The following is a 16,050-nucleotide window of genomic DNA, read 5'->3' as shown; positions in this document are numbered from 1 at the left end:
CCTGTAATAGACCCATAACCTCTGGCTGAGTTACTGACGTCTTCAAATCATGATTCAAAGACTTCTCTGCAGTAAGCACCGCGGTAGTGCTACCAAACACACACTGACAGTGGTGAAGCCTGCAGCACAACTCCCTCAGTAGCAGTATGTTTTAAAGAGCAAATGGGGGAGAGGCAATTGGCTGTAGAATGCTTAATCTGGGCAGGTGCCTTCTATCAGCTTTGTCCTCTCCCCTCTTCCCCCCAGGATTCCCACCATGTGCCAGTAAAAATGGCTGGATAATTTAAAAAATATTTTTATTTTATGTGACACTTGTCAGGCGCTCTGCAGGGAAGAATCAGCCTCCTGAGGGATGTGACAGGACTCCATTGAAGTGCTGAGCAAACAGTGGGCATGTGAGGCACTCGCAGCACGTGTTGGCACCATGTGGGAAGTTTTGGGGATTATGGACACCTAGAGGGATATGTCAAGCAAACAGGGATGTTTCAGGGTCCTGCTGGATGCCCTGGGCACCTCATGAGATGTGTCAAGCAGCTTGTCACTGTGGCAGACACCTCATAACCCCGCATAGGAAGTATCTGGCTCCCGAGGCTGTCGAGTGTGTTGGAACTGCATGAGACAGGCCAATATGCATTGGGACTCTGTTCAGGTGTGTCAGAATCCTGTGGAGACTTATCAGGACTCTGTGAGTATTAACATGCATCCAGTTTTTGCAGGATTTTACAAATAACAGTGCATTTCCATTTTCCTGGTCTTAAATCCTCAATAGGGTTACTCAGATGGTAAGCACAGTGTTTGATGGCAAGTGGTTGCAGCATTAGACCATCAGTTTTGGCTTTTCTTAGATCCTTAGAAGGAGGATCCTGGGAACTACAGGCCAGTCAGCCTCACTTCAGTCCCCGGAAAAATCATGGAGCAGGTCCTCAAAAAATCAATCCTGAAGCACTTACATGAGAGGAAAGTGGTCAGGAACAGTCAGCATGGATTCACCAAGGGAAGGTCATGCCTGACTAATCTAATCGCCTTCTATGATGAGATTACTGGTTCTGTGGATGAAGGGAAAGCAGTGGATGTATTGTATCTTGACTTTAGCAAAACTTTTGACACGGTCTCCCACAGTATTCTTGTCAGCAAGTTAAAGAAGTACGGGCTGGACGAATGCACTGTAAGGTGGGTAGAAAGTTGGCTAGACTGTCGGGCTCAACGGGTAGTGATCAATGGCTCCACGTCTAGCTGGCAGCCGGTGTCAAGTGGAGTGCCCCAGGGGTCGGTCCTGGGGCCGGTTTTGTTCAATATCTTCATAAATGATCTGGAGGATGGTGTGGCTTGCACTCTCAGCAAATTTGCGGATGATACTAAACTGGGAGGAGTGGTAGATACGCTGGAGGGCAGGGATAGGATACAGAGGGACCTAGACAAATTGGAGGATTGGGCCAAAAGAAATCTGATGAGGTTCAATAAGGATAAGTGCAGGGTCCTGCACTTAGGACGGAAGAACCCAATGCACAGCTACAGACTAGGGACCGAATGGCTAGGCAGCAGTTCTGCGGAAAAGGACCTAGGGGTGACAGTGGACGAGAAGCTGGATATGAGTCAGCAGTGTGCCCTTGTTGCCAAGAAGGCCAATGGCATTTTGGGATGTATAAGTAGGGGCATAGCGAGCAGATCGAGGGACGTGATCGTCCCCCTCTATTCGACATTGGTGAGGCCTCATCTGGAGTACTGTGTCCAGTTTTGGGCCCCACACTACAAGAAGGATGTGGATAAATTGGAAAGAGTCCAGCGAAGGGCAACAGAAATGATTAGGAGTCTGGAACACATGACTTATGAGGAGAGGCTGAGGGAACTGGGATTGTTTAGTCTGCAGAAGAGAAGAATGAGGGGGGATTTGATAGCTGCTTTCAACTACCTGAGAGGTGGTTCCAGAGAGGATGGTTCTAGACTATTCTCAGTGGTGGAAGAGGACAGTACAAGGAGTAATGGTCTCAAGTTGCAGTGGGGGAGGTTTAGGTTGGATATTAGGAAAAACTTTTTCACTAGGAGGGTGGTGAAACACTGGAATGCATTGCCTAGGGAGGTGGTGGAATCTCCTTCCTTAGAAGTTTTTAAGGTCAGGCTTGACAAAGCCCTGGCTGGGATGATTTAATTGGGGATTGGTCCTGCTTTTGAGCAGGGGGTTGGACTAGATGACCTCCTGAGGTCCTTTCCAACCCTGATATTCTATGATTCTATGATTCTTTAATGATGGAGAACATGTAAAAACCTTGCCTTTTCTGTGTGCTCCCTGCTCACCCTTGCTCACTGTATCTCCTTTGTCCCCTGGCTTGCTGTCCCCTCATTCACTTTAGAACAGTACAAAATAGCAAATGTGACCATATCCATAGGTACCAAGTCAAGCTTGCTGCTGTTTATGCATGCACAAGGCTATCAAATTTATATAGCACTGTTTACTTAAAGTGGCTCACAGAACTTTCCAATACATAAATAACAGAAAGAGGAGACAGAAGACTGTGTCTTGATACAAGTCCAGTACGCTGTAAAAGCTGAGTCTGGAAGAAACCCAAGCTTTTATATCAGTTCAACAGCGATAGCTCCTGAGCTAACCAAAATCATATGTGAGATGACTGGTTTAGCGGCATTAGCATACTGGGCTGTTACTCTGTGAGGGTCATGGCTCAGCACCTCTGACTTTTTTGGCTACTGTCAAGGCCAGGACTATAAGAGACTGGTTCCTCAGCCCCTTTAGCTGAGCTAAGGGAAAAGTTCCTTCAGCTTGCTGGACAGATTTTAAGACATAGTTATGTCATTTGCTCAGCAGCTGTAGTGTGCTGGATATATGTAAAGGGCCAAGTTTCTGAGATTTCACTAGTTCACCAGCTATAGCTTGTTGGACTGATGTAAATAGTTAGGCTTCTTTAGGTTCACTAGCTCAGCATCTCTAGCTTGCTGGATTGTGATGACAAACCATAGGCCTCTGGGAGCTGACTGGCTGTGCAGCTCTACGGTACTGGGTTGGTATCAAGATACAGGACTCTTTTAGGATCACTGGCTCAGCACCTCTAGCTTACTAGTCTCATGTCAAAAGTAAGCCTGTGTGACATCCCTGGCTCAGCACCATTAGCTAGCAGGACTAATATCCAGGCATAAACTTCTTTGAGGACACTACCTCAGGATCTATAGCTGTTAGACTGCTCCAGGCAGGATCTATAGCTGCAGGCTCAGGTCTCTTTGAAATTACTAGCTCGTCAGACTGATGCCAAGGCTCAGGCCTCCTAAAGGTTAGTAGCTCAGCATTCTTAGCTTGCAGAACTTATATCAAGCCTCAGCCCTCTGTGACATGAGTGACTGTGCTCCATTACTAGGTCAAGCTAGAGTCTTCTGTGGTTATGGTAAGGTCTAGGTCTCTGTGATATCACTGTCTCAACACCTATAGCTTGCTGGGTGATGTAAAGAGGCAGGTCTTTGTGAGGTCTGTAATACAGGAACCCTAGATTACTAGTCTGATGGCAAGGGAGAGACCACTGTGAAGTCACTCGCTAGGCATCTCTGGCCTCCTAGGTTGATTTTATGGTACTAATTTCTGTTATTTTGCTAGTCTGATGACAAGGCAGAGGCTGCTGTGAGCTCACTGGCTCAGACCATCTAGCTTGATAGGCTTTTGTTAAGGTACAGACCCCTGAGGTCAGTGGCTCAGCAACATATTTCAAGGAAGTCTGAGATTTGCACCTACATTGACTCTATAGTTAATGCAATTGCTTGTACAAATTTTGTAATTATACACAAAAATGGACATTTAGGCATCTAACCACTTGCATGTGTAATCACAATGGTTTTCTAATTTAAAAACTGTACCAATTACATTTGTCGCTGGCTACTTCACAAAGTCTTTTAAAAATACAAAAAATAGTTGATTATTCATGTCAATAGAGAGACTGTGCTGCAAAATTCAACTATATGCATAGCCCATGATCAGCCCCACAGGCAAAAGCCTGTGTGAAGAGATAGGCTTTACATTCCTGTGTGAAGATCAATGGACGGGGGCTGTGCTGAAAAGGTAAAAATTCATGCCTCTGAGTCAAATAAGCTCATTGCACCAGAGGAGAAATCTACTCATCTGTAGCACAACCCATAGTCTTGTGGGTTTTTTCCCTTTCCCCTCAGCGCACCAGGCAAAATGAACTGCATTCAAAAGTCAGTACAGACGCTCCCCGGGTTACTCAAGACCCGACTTACGCAAATCCGCATTTACGGAAAAAATTCCGTAAGCTAGAAATAGGAGGGGTTTTTTTTCTTCTTTTTTTTTTGCGTAATGGTCGGGTATACGTTTCTGACTTACAAAAATTCAAGTTACACAAGGCGTTCCGGAATGATTGTGTAAGTCGGGGAGCGTCTGTATTTGCAACAGTTACTGTACACCGATCTCTGAGATACCATAGTATTTACCTATGCTTAAATAGGCTATATTGGTGCATGGAAATTGGTGAGAAATGTTGACTTTTTAATGGCTATTACTGTATTTCTGTATTTAATTAGGTGTGAGGTTTCTGTGTATTGTGAAAATGGACATTTTCTTATTTTAAAAGTTAAATCATTTAAACCGCTCAACACCCAGAAAGCCAGGACAATCTCCTTAGGGATCTCAATCCACAGTCTGGGTAATGCAGTTATACAGCAATTCAATTTGTTATGACTGAAGAAAATAATAGGATGTAGGCAAGAGGAAATGCCTTGAGGCAACATCCATGGTAATAGCTTGGAGTAAGGTGGGATTTGTGAAATGTTGCCTGGCACTGGTGAAAAGTTGATTCTGTTTTCTGTAAAGATGACTGGATTTGGAAATAAAAGCCTGATATTCACATTATATGGAAACATTTTTTTGTTGCACAAGCCAACTGCCTCTTCCTTATATTTTTTCATCTTTGAAAACAGATCTTTATTTGGTTTTTCAAAGCTGGAGAACAGTGAATGTGTGAGGCTGCAATACAGAACAGAAAATGGGTTTAAAAGGTGACATGCACTTTTTAATTTCTATGCATTCTGGAGTATCTTCTGTGATCAAAACTCAGATATTTAATTACATATATATATTTATCCTAAAATTAAACCTTAAAAATTATTTGCAGTGTTTACTTTGAATCTCGTGTATGTTTCTAAGCTGCCATCAAAACATTCTTGCTTCCAGTCAATGTTTTTCTCTCTCCAAATATTGTTGACTGAAAAAGAAAAGGAAGGAAGTTGCCTTGAATCTTCTAACCTTGGCCATCATTAGTGGTGTTTCTAAAGAAAAAATCTTGTTTTGCATTTCTGTATAAGCTTTGCCATACTTCGTAAAACAGTTATAGACCGATACATCAGGCTGCCTAAGACTTTTAGCTAAAAGGAATAAAATGTGCAAAATCCATCTTTGTTTTTTCCTTTTGAGATTTTGAAAACTGAAAAATGGCATTTTGCTTGATCATGGTACATTTTCTTCAGACTCCTTACTCACTTCTTCAGAAGCTTTTCTAGGAATTCTTGAGAAAGTGGGTGGAATTGAAAAATGGCTAAGCCACGGTTTCCTTTAATACTCTCAGGCTCAAATCTTCAGCTCAGTGACTGATTGTGAAAATGGCCTCACTGTTCACCATTTTCTAGTAGGTTCCCAACTCGATGCTAAAGTTAATGTACTCAAGGAATCTAAGAGGTGTTGGTAAATAACCATAATTTTTTGAACTTTTGCTGAAGCCAACAAAAACATTTTCTCAAGCTAGGAAGAATACTGAACACTAGCTAACCATGGGATGCATTGCCTTTGTTAATTTCATTGTGACTTTGGAGTTAGAATAAAGAGAAAGGAGCTTTCTGGCTAGGAAACCTCCCACTCTGACCTTGTGACCCTAGATCAGTGGTGGGCAACCTGCAGCCCGTCAGGGTAATCCGCTGGCGGGCCACAAGACAGTTTGTTTACATTGACCGTCTGCAGGGCATGGTTGCCTGCAGCTCCCAGTGGCTGCAGTTCGCCGTTTCCGGCCAATGGGATCTGCGGGAAGCGGTGCGGGACGCAGGGACATGCTGGCGGCTGCTTCCCAAAGCTCCCATTGGCCGGGAACGGCGAACCACGGCCACTGGAAGCTGCGGGCGGCCACGCCTGCAGACAGTCAATGTAAACAAACTGTCTCGTGGCCCACCAGCAGATTACCCTGACGGGCTGCCCGCAGGCTGCCCACCACTGCACTAGACAGAGTAAGAAAGCAGAAAATGGGGAGGAGGGTATCAGACAAAATCCTTTCAAAGGAGAGTGGGAGTGCTTGTGATCTCTCTTTGTGTAGAAATCTCAGCCTCTATCTGTTTTAAAGGGTGCGATTGTGGTTGGCCTTTACTGGGGTGCATGGTGGCGGTAGAGAGTTGCATCTTCCTTTCACAACACAGCTGCATGCAGTCCCTGTACTCAGGGTAGCACAAGGCAAGCTCACGCCTTCAGTGTGCGTGATGCAAGTTGTCCCAAACCAGTTAGGGAGAAGGTAGGACCATGGCTCTATTCTTCCACATTGCCTTGGGAAGTGGGATCAGCACACAGGAAGCAGTGTACTGCATCCCACAATGGGGTGGAATAGCAGCTATGCTTCCCTTGTATACCAGGGGGCTCTGAAAGACATTCTGTAAAATGTTTCCTGGTGTTCCACCAGGACAATACACGGCAGTCCTTAAATGGTACTATGGAGCCCAAAACAGACCAAAAATAAAATAATGCTACATTCCCTCCTCTGTACACATTTTTAAAGTCCATGTTCAAATGTAAACAGCATTCAAAACTAAGTGCTTTTCCTGCTGAAAGAGTTCTTTTCCATCTCAGTTAATCACATTTTTAGTATGCTTAGGGAAGTTACCAGCTTCCAGTAAGTCATCTATTGCCATTAAAATGTTGCAATTCCTGCAGCTATTGCTTTAATAATGCTTGTTATGCTGAGGTCTATTTTTAAAAAATATATTGAGAGAAAAAGGCTGGCATTTTTCTTTAATAAACTGTTGCGTTACATTCCAAAAACATTCAGCGGTTCATAAAAGGCCCAGTACTGCAGTTCTTTCTCGTGCAAAGCTCCTATTGCTGTGAGAGAGGTATTTTGAATGAGTATAGACTGCAAGATTTGGCCTAAAGATTTTAGCAGGGTTTCTGAAACACTCTTTTTCAACCCAATGCCGGGATCATGTTGCTGCTTATCTCCGTCAGAGAAATACTAAAAATGCTGCCAGCAGAGTAAGAAAGCCATAGAGACAGAGGACAGTAGCTTCTTAGCCAATAAGAAACCTTTACACTTGTATTTTGGACTTAGTTCCTTCAGTGTTGGTATGCACGACTTCCCTGAGCTATCTAGCCTGTTGTCCATGGCTATGTGGTGCCCAGGTATTAAAAAAGCAATAGCTGTGGAGTTTCTTGAGGTTTGAATTCCAGTCATCTCTCTTCATGTTAACCTTAAAACCTAAGAAGTAACTACAAAGCAATCCCAGAACTTGTAATAATTTAGGGCAGCAGCTCTCAAACTTCATTGCACCGCGACCCCCTTCTGACAACAAAAATTACTACACGACCCCGGGATGGGGGACGGAAGCCCGAGCCAGCCCATAGCCCCGCCACCCTGGGCTGGTGGGTCAAAGGCCAAGGGCTTCTGCCCTGGGCAAGGGGCATGTAACCTTAGCCCATATGCCTAGGGCTGAAGCCCTCAGGCTTCGGCCTCAGCCCTGGGCCCCAGCAAGTCTAACACCTTCCCTGGCGCCCCCATTAAAATGGGGTCCCGACCCACAGTTTGAGAACCCCTGATTTAGGGAAACAGACCCTCATCTAAGATAAGCAAAGCAACACTTTACCATTCTATTTGAGGTTCTAGGGTAAAATTTTCAAAAGCACCTAATGGACTTAGGATCCTAAGTCCCTTTTTCAAACACATCTTAGGCACTTAGGTCTTATTTACTTTCAGTGAGACTTAGGGCCAAACCTGAATGGTTCTGTGACCCCAGGAGCCAGGTTGCAACACCCAAAGCAGGGAATTGGGCCAAGCCCCATGGAACAGGCGTCACTGCTGCCGGGGGAGTGCGGGAAAGGCTTGCTCTCCAGCCCTGTGTGAAAAGGCACAATGCATACACCTGAAGTTAGCTGGAGGCTGACAGGGTGGTCACCTCTTCAGCCCCACTACTGTATTTAGGCACTGAAGGGTAGGATTTTTCAAGAACCCCTAGATAACTTAGCACAAGCGCCACTGACGTTAGGACTTGGGTTTCTAAGTCACGTAGGCACTTTTTAAAATCCCACCCTTAGGTGATTAAAAGTGAACTTTGGAGCCTAACTGTAGGCTCCTTTTTTTGAAAATGTTAGTCATGGTCTGTATACAAAACCACTGATGTTTCAGGCTCAAAGCATCTCCTGTATACACATGTTCTTGAAAGGGACTCTCTATGCACAAATCTCCCGCTGTCAGCTTTTAAGTGAAGGGAGTGCTGCCTCCACAGCACCGTCACCACCTCCCTTTGTGAGGAAGGGGTTCCATGGGTATTTGGGACTTAGGGGTAAGGAACATGGGACTGACTACATTCAATGGCATTGTCCCATGTAGAGCCACTAAATTTCCATGTGGAAATGTGCCAGGGAACTCATATAGCTAGGAATTGTATTGATTTCCTCTGGGTCCCCCCTGGAAAGGTCACTGAGCAGCCACATAGGATCCAGTTAGTGGAAGCAAAGCTTCTTCAGGGACTGTGATGCCATGGGAGGCGGAGCCATGGAGCAGTGCAGAGGCAGAAGTCCCATAGATGGTAGGTTTCCTATATCCACAGGGCTGGGTTGCCCTGCCCTTCTGATCCCCAAGATCTATCAGACAGGGAAGCGTCCCAAATTCCTTTTGTTAGGGGATGCTTAGTGAGAAATAATGTGAGGGGACTGTTTTGGAGTGTTCCTACTACTCTGGTCCCTTTCAGCAGAGAAATCCAGTGGGTGTGCATATCTGTAGTTTTATTTCATTCTTATTTTGCTTCTATTTGTTCCCAGTTTGAAAGTATGGTGTTTGTGTTCCTTTTCCCTTTATACCGTTTATAGTGATGATTAAACTACTAAAAAATCACTTCATCCTGAGAACAAGCAATTTGTAAATTTGGGTACTTAGAACAAACATATTTCCTGTAATTGGATTTAGTCCAAATAGCTGAGTCAATCACAAAATTTCCTCTGGGATTTTTCCATGGCAAAGCGTTGTCTGAGAACAACAATAGCACAGAAGCTCTGATTGTATAAATCATCTCCCTACCTGAGGCTCTCCCAGCTCCCACATCAGCTGACCCTGAAACATAATCTTCTTCTGGCAAAACAGTTGCCAACTGGCACTTGGTGCAAATTTAGTATTTGTCTTTACAGTCTGAGTCCTCACATTTTGTCTGCTAGCAGTCTGTGTTCAGATGAGCCTCTTGCCAATCTTGCTATTTAGGCCAAACATTTTGGGGAACAGGCAATTCTTTGTATGTGCCCAGAAGATTTTTTGTTTGTTAGTTAGTTTTATGAAGAAGCTAGACAAGAAATGAACTGCACCATGCGTCCATTCAAGAAAGCAAGATCCAGTAGTTCAGAAAAGCTTTTTGAACTTTAATGGAAAGATTCAGAACCATCTAAGTGAAATGTTGAAAGTTCACTAAATTACTCTATTTACTTACTGTGCAGGTACATTGTAAAATTTGACAACTCATTGCAATTCAGTGCCAATAGTTTGTCCCTCTCTATTGTTTAAAATTAAACAAGAGTATTACATAGGGAAATAGCAGACACTTTGGATCAACTGATGAAACAGAATAATCACAGAACCAACTGAAAATGTGGCAGAGAACATGGGTAGAGTTTGATATCATTTGAAGGCATTAAGTGTCTTTGAATTTGAAAGGAAGGCAGGCCTTATAGCTTAGTGGAAATGCTCTATGTTAGACCATTGCTCTTGGATTGGGAATAAGGAAGCTTGGGCTGGTTATCATGTTCATCTTCTGTGAGAGGACTACTGTGTGTCATTGAACAGTGACTTCTACAGCTAATTAAGAGGTAGCATTTAAGATTAAGCAAGTCCATTGGTCTTCTGGAGTGAAAAGAAAGTCATGACATGAGATGAGACCTTGAGGAAAGCGGGCACAAAGAGACAATTGGAATGAGAAGACATGATTCTGCTCAACTCAGATAGGGAGATGGAGGAAATAATATTTTAAAGCAAACTTTATTTTAAAAAATTTGTTGCAGTGTCTATAGAAGCTACTGTAATAGCACAGTGAAGAAAATGTGTACCACAGCACAACCAACTGGGCAAATTTGCTTCACTCTCAAATTAAATGGAGTTTGGAGAGTCACTGAGGCTGCACAAACTGGATGGTTTTCTGTGCATTCTGGTGGGGTTTAGGATATCTATAGAACTTCAGAAATGTTGTTTAATTGTCACAATCCACCTATAATGGAGAGCCACCATTTTACAGATGTGGTAAACTGAGGCACAGAGAGGTTAAGATGATTATTTTCAAACATGGGCATATAAAGCTAGGCACCCAAATAAAAATGGTCTGATTTTTAGAGGAGCTGAGCCCCTGATGTCCCCACTCAAGTTAATGGAAGCTGCTGGGGCTCAGCTCTACACTTAGTTACCTAACATCCAAAAATGTTGACTCCTTACCTTGAGCAATGCCACAGAACTGGAGCAGGGATTAGTCCATTGCTCTCCGTCCTTTACTCAGTAAATAAGGGCATGATGCCTCTCATACTGTTAAACTGCTCCTCTCTGTGACTTAGAGGAACGACTCGTACAAATAAGTGCTCACCAACGTCAGTAAAGGCTCCACAATCTGGCTGGAGGACCCTAAACTTACCAACCTTACTCATGTTGAATTGTCTCGTGCTCCACATGTAGCCCTACTGATTTCAAAGGGACTACTCAGGTAGTAACTAGGGCTGTTAAGCAATTTAAAAAAATGAATCACGATTAATCGCACTGTTAAACAATAACAGAATACCATTTATTTAAATAGTTTTGGATGTTTTCTACATTTTCAAATATATTGATTTCAATTACAACACAGAATACCAAGTGTGCAGTGCTCCCTTTATATTGATTTTTGATTACAAGTATTTGCACTATAAAAAAACAAAAGAAATAGTATTTTTCAATTCACCTCATACAAGTACTGTAGTGCAATCTTTGTCATGAAAGTTGAACTTACAAATATAGAATTATGTACAAAAAAACCTGCATTCAAACCTGCATTCAAAAATAAAACAATGTAAAATTTTAGAGCCTGCAAGTCCACTCTGTCCTACTTCTTGTTCAGCCAATCGCTCAGACAAACAAATTTGTTTACATTTGCAGGAGATAATGCTGCCTGCATCTTCTTTACAGTGTCACCTGAAAGTGAGAACAGGCACTCTCATGCCACTATTGTAGCCGGCGTCGCAAGATATTTACGTGCGAGATGCGCTAAAGATTCATATGTCCCTTCATGCTTCAATCACTATTCTGGGGGACATGCATCCATGCTGATGATGGGTTCTGTTCGATAACAATCCAAAGCAGTGTGGACCAACATATGTTCATTTTCATTATCTGAGTCAGATGCCACCAGCAGAAGGTTGATTTTCTTTTTTGGTGGTTCGGGTTCTGTAGTTTCCCCATCGGAGTGTTGCTCTTTGAAGATTTCTGAAAGCATGCTCCACACCTCGTCCCTCTCAGATTTTGGAAGGCACTTCACATTCTTAAACCTTGAGTCAAGTGCTGTAGCTATCTTTAGAAATCTCACATTGGTACCTTCTTTGTGCTTTGTCAAATTTGCAGTGAAAGTGTTCTTAAAATGAACAACATGTGCTGGGTCATCATCCAAGACTACTATAACATGAAATATATGGCAGAATCCGGGTAAAACAGAGCAGGGAACATACAATTCTCCCCCAAGGAGTTCAGTCACAAATTTAATTAACACATTTTTTTAACGAGAGTCGTCAGCATGGAAGCATATCCTCTGGAATGGTGGTCAAAGCATGAAAGGGCATATGAATATTTAGCATATCTGGTGCGTAAATACCTTGCAATGCCGGCTACAAAAGTGCCATGCAAATGCCTGTTCTCACTTTCTGGTGACATTGTAAATAAGAAGAGCGCAGCATTATCTCCAGTAAATGTAAACAAACTTGTTTGTCTTAGTGATTGGCTGAACAAGAAGTAGGACTGAGTGGACTTGTAGGCTCTGAAGTTTTATATTGTTTTGTTTTTGAGTGCAGTTATGTAACAAAAAAAATCTACATTTGTAAGGTGCACTTTCACAACAAAGAGATTGCACTAAAGTACTTGTATGAGGTGAATTGAAAAATACTATTCTTTTATTTTTACAGTGCAAATATTTGTAATAAAAATAATATACACTTTTATTTCAATTACAACACAGAATACAATATATATGGAAATATAGAACATTCAAAATATTTAATACATTTCAATTGGTATTCCATTGTTTAATAGTGCAATTAAAACTGATTGTGATTAATTTTATTAATTGCGATTAATTTTTTTGAGTTAATTGCATGAGTTAATTGTGATTAATCGACAGCCCTAGTAGTAACTACTTTTTATGAGTAAGGATGGCAGAATCAAGCCCTGTTATTCTAGATACAGACAGTGATCCAGGTTACACTGGAACTTTGTTAGAGAAATTGGAAATACTTTTTGTCAGGCAGGCTTATACACTTAAATAAATAACAGTAGTTTCATGATAGACAATAATTTGCTGAAGAATTTAAATAGTGACTGCCTTTTATTCTATTAGTTTTTGATTGAGTACAAAAATACATGATGAGTGAGGGAGAGAGAGTTGTGATCAATAATGTATTATCAAATCGCTGGCTTCAGGCTTGCTTAAAATAATACTCATATTGTCAGTGTTGAATCTGCCAAGTCAGTTGCCAAAGGACTCTGCAGTTTATTATTTTAATTAAAAGACTCTCAGTCATATTTTGCTTTTATTTATACCTGTGTAAATCTGGAGTAGCCCTGTTAATGTCAGGAGAGTTACTCAGGATATAAACCAGTGTGACTGGAGCAGACTATGACCCTCTGATGTTGCAAACATGTCACTGTAGAACAAAAACCAACAAAACCAGTTGTTCACTGTAACTGTTTCCTTATGCATCTAAAGTGTGTGTGTGTGTGTGTGTGTGTGTGTGTGTGAGGGATGTAACTTTTCTTGATGATGTGCTATCTCGCTTTGAAAAAAGTGGCTTCTTTTAACTAAGTTATTTCTGGGCTCCATGCAATATGGCCTCTTCTTGAAACATTCCTATATTACAATAGTTTAAAGCAGGTAAAAGACAAACAGACCAGTTTTGGCATGAGTATGCTGCATTTATAAGGGGGATTTCTGAATCTGTCATGTTAATATATTACGGCTAGATTAGAAAGAATCTACTGAATGACTGCAGCACCAGTGGCAGCTGTTAGTCTCATCAGTTAAAAGTAAAAAAAAAATATGAAATATTGGTGTCATAATATTCTTTTTAAATTAGGTGTGTGTAAGGCGGTCGCAGCTGTCCCTTCGTTCGTCTGGGAGGGAGGTCATGCCCCCTTGCTACAAGTCCTCTGGAAGAGCACAGCTCAGGGGGGAATTAGCATCAGGGTCTCTGCCACTCAGCACGGTTACACAGTACTGAGCTTAGGGGCCCTGGTCCTCTGACCGGACAGGGCACCAAACGGTTAGGGGGGCTCTAGCCTACATTCAGAGTAGAGCAGCAGTGTCTATAAGCCCCAACCCTCCAGCTGGGAAAGGCAGCAAGCAGTTAGGCGTCTCTGGATGGTATTCAGGACAGAGCAATAACAAGTCTATTAGTCCAGGCCCTCAAAGAGGGCAGGGCAGCAAAGTCAGGGAGCTCAGGCCTGTACTCAGGACAGAGCAACAATGAGTCTCTAAGCCCAGGCTCTCAAATAGGGCGGGGCAGCAAACAGTCGGGGTCCTGGCTCTGATGGACCGCCGACAAATGCAGGCCTCCTGTCTGTGCTGGGGAGGCTGCCACGCCAGGGATGGGGTGGCAGGGGTAGAGGGATGTAGGCCCATCTGACTCCACTGCATCCTAGCCCAGAGCCGTAACAGTGGCAGAGTGGTCTGCCACTTGGTCAGCAGGGAAATCTGGCCACAACACGCTGGCCAGCTGTCAGTCAGCAACACGGCCGAACTATATTCAGCTCCCCTGGACTACTTCCTACACTCCCATTTGAGAGGGGTCCTGGGGTCACAGTCTGCCTCACTGGGATAAACAGCTAACGGCAGCCCCAGCAATTCCTTAACGTCTCCAGCAGCCAGCAGCTCCGGCAGTCCATCCAGATCTCGGGGGCTGCAGTGGTTGCTGTCGGGTCCGATCTCCAGCAGCAGCTGAGCTGGAGAGCTGGCCTTTTATATTTCCAGGTCTTGTCCCACCCCTCTGCTTTCGGAGGGGCAGGCGTGGGTGTGCCGGCTCTGCCCACCAGGGAGGACTTGCAGCGTCTGTCCAGGAGAGAGGACATGCCCCCTCGCTACAGTGCAAAAATGCATTCTAATTTTCAGATGCAAGCAGAAAAGTGGGACCAATGAAGACTAATATTAGCTCAGGAACAGCAAGGGGAATATATTTTGTAAAATATATTATCAAATTCTTACTGTAGACATATAAACTTGATGTAAAATATATCTTCTCTCTATATGGCTAATAAAAGTTTAGTATATGCATAATACTTAGCACTTCTGTAGAGTTTTCTTCCATAGATCTCAAAGCATTTTGTAAAGGTAGGTAACATTATCTCCATTTTACAAATGGGAAAACTGAAGTATATAAAGGTGAAGTGACTTGCCCAGAGTTAAACAGCATGTCACCGGCAGATCAGGGGATGAAACACAGGTCTTCTGATTCTCAGTTCTGTGTTTTTCCCACTTAACCTTTTAACCAAACAAAGTAACGAAAAAATAAACTGAATACTAAATAAACCAGGTTCCTATATATATGTACTGCATAATAAATTTAACAAAACAGATGGCTATGAATTCATATAGTTTATATATACACAATATATATCTATAGATAGACATTGTCTATTTTTATTATTCTCCCAAAGTGACATGTTTGTGATATTTAATATATATTACATACATTAAAATATTTCTTTACAATCATTTTCTTCTATATAACAAGCATCTGCCTGGCAATTGTATGGCCCTTTCCCCCCAACTTGGGTAAATAAGAGTGCAAGGGCATTTTTGCCTAAGTTAGTGGTGTAATTTTCTACACTAGTTTAGGGGGTTTTGAATGCTCTTTTTGGCTGCTTTATTACTTCATGACCCCTCCTACCAGCTTCACGCCCTTACACTTAAGCCTCCTAAATCAAACTGCCTAAATTTCGCTGAGTGTAAAAGAACAACTTCAGCTCATTGAGCCAATTTCCTTGCACCTAGGCAGGACAACGTTGAAGGGCCACCTAATTGAATATACTTTTGCTCAGTGAGTTATTTTTCTGATGACGGGATTTAGTGATATTTTGTCCCTTCTTTGAGGGAAGGGCTGTCTTAGTATTATTTGTTTGTATAGCGCCTAGTACAATAGGGGCCTTACCTCTGATGGGGAACCTTCAGTGGTACTATGATAGAAAGGTCAGGATTTTTTAAGGTCAGGCTTGACAAAGCCCTGGCTGGGATGATTTAATTGGGGATTGGTCCTGCTTTGAGCAGGGAGTTGGACTAGATGACGTCCTGAGGTCCCTTCCAACCCTGATATTCTATGATTCTATGATTCTATGAAATGAGTTGTTATAGGTGGGACTGGTAGCACAACCTATTATTACGATTGTCCAATACTTCCCATTATAGACCCTGTTTTCAGTTGCTTATTACTTCGCAAACTTTAACCTTTGGGGAAAAATTTTCCATGGTGGGTGTCTGCCTTATGATGATTTTGTTTGGAAAATTTCAGCTAAAATGGTTCAGTCAGTGGGGAATGGGAGCCAATGGGAATGGGGAAGGCAGGCAGGAGGATTGACTGCAGGTTAGGAGGGAGAG

The sequence above is a fragment of the Eretmochelys imbricata genome, chromosome 2, assembly GCF_965152235.1.
Source record: "Eretmochelys imbricata isolate rEreImb1 chromosome 2, rEreImb1.hap1, whole genome shotgun sequence".
Lineage (NCBI taxonomy): Eukaryota > Metazoa > Chordata > Testudines > Cheloniidae > Eretmochelys > Eretmochelys imbricata.
Note: the sequence above shows the minus strand (reverse complement) of the source record.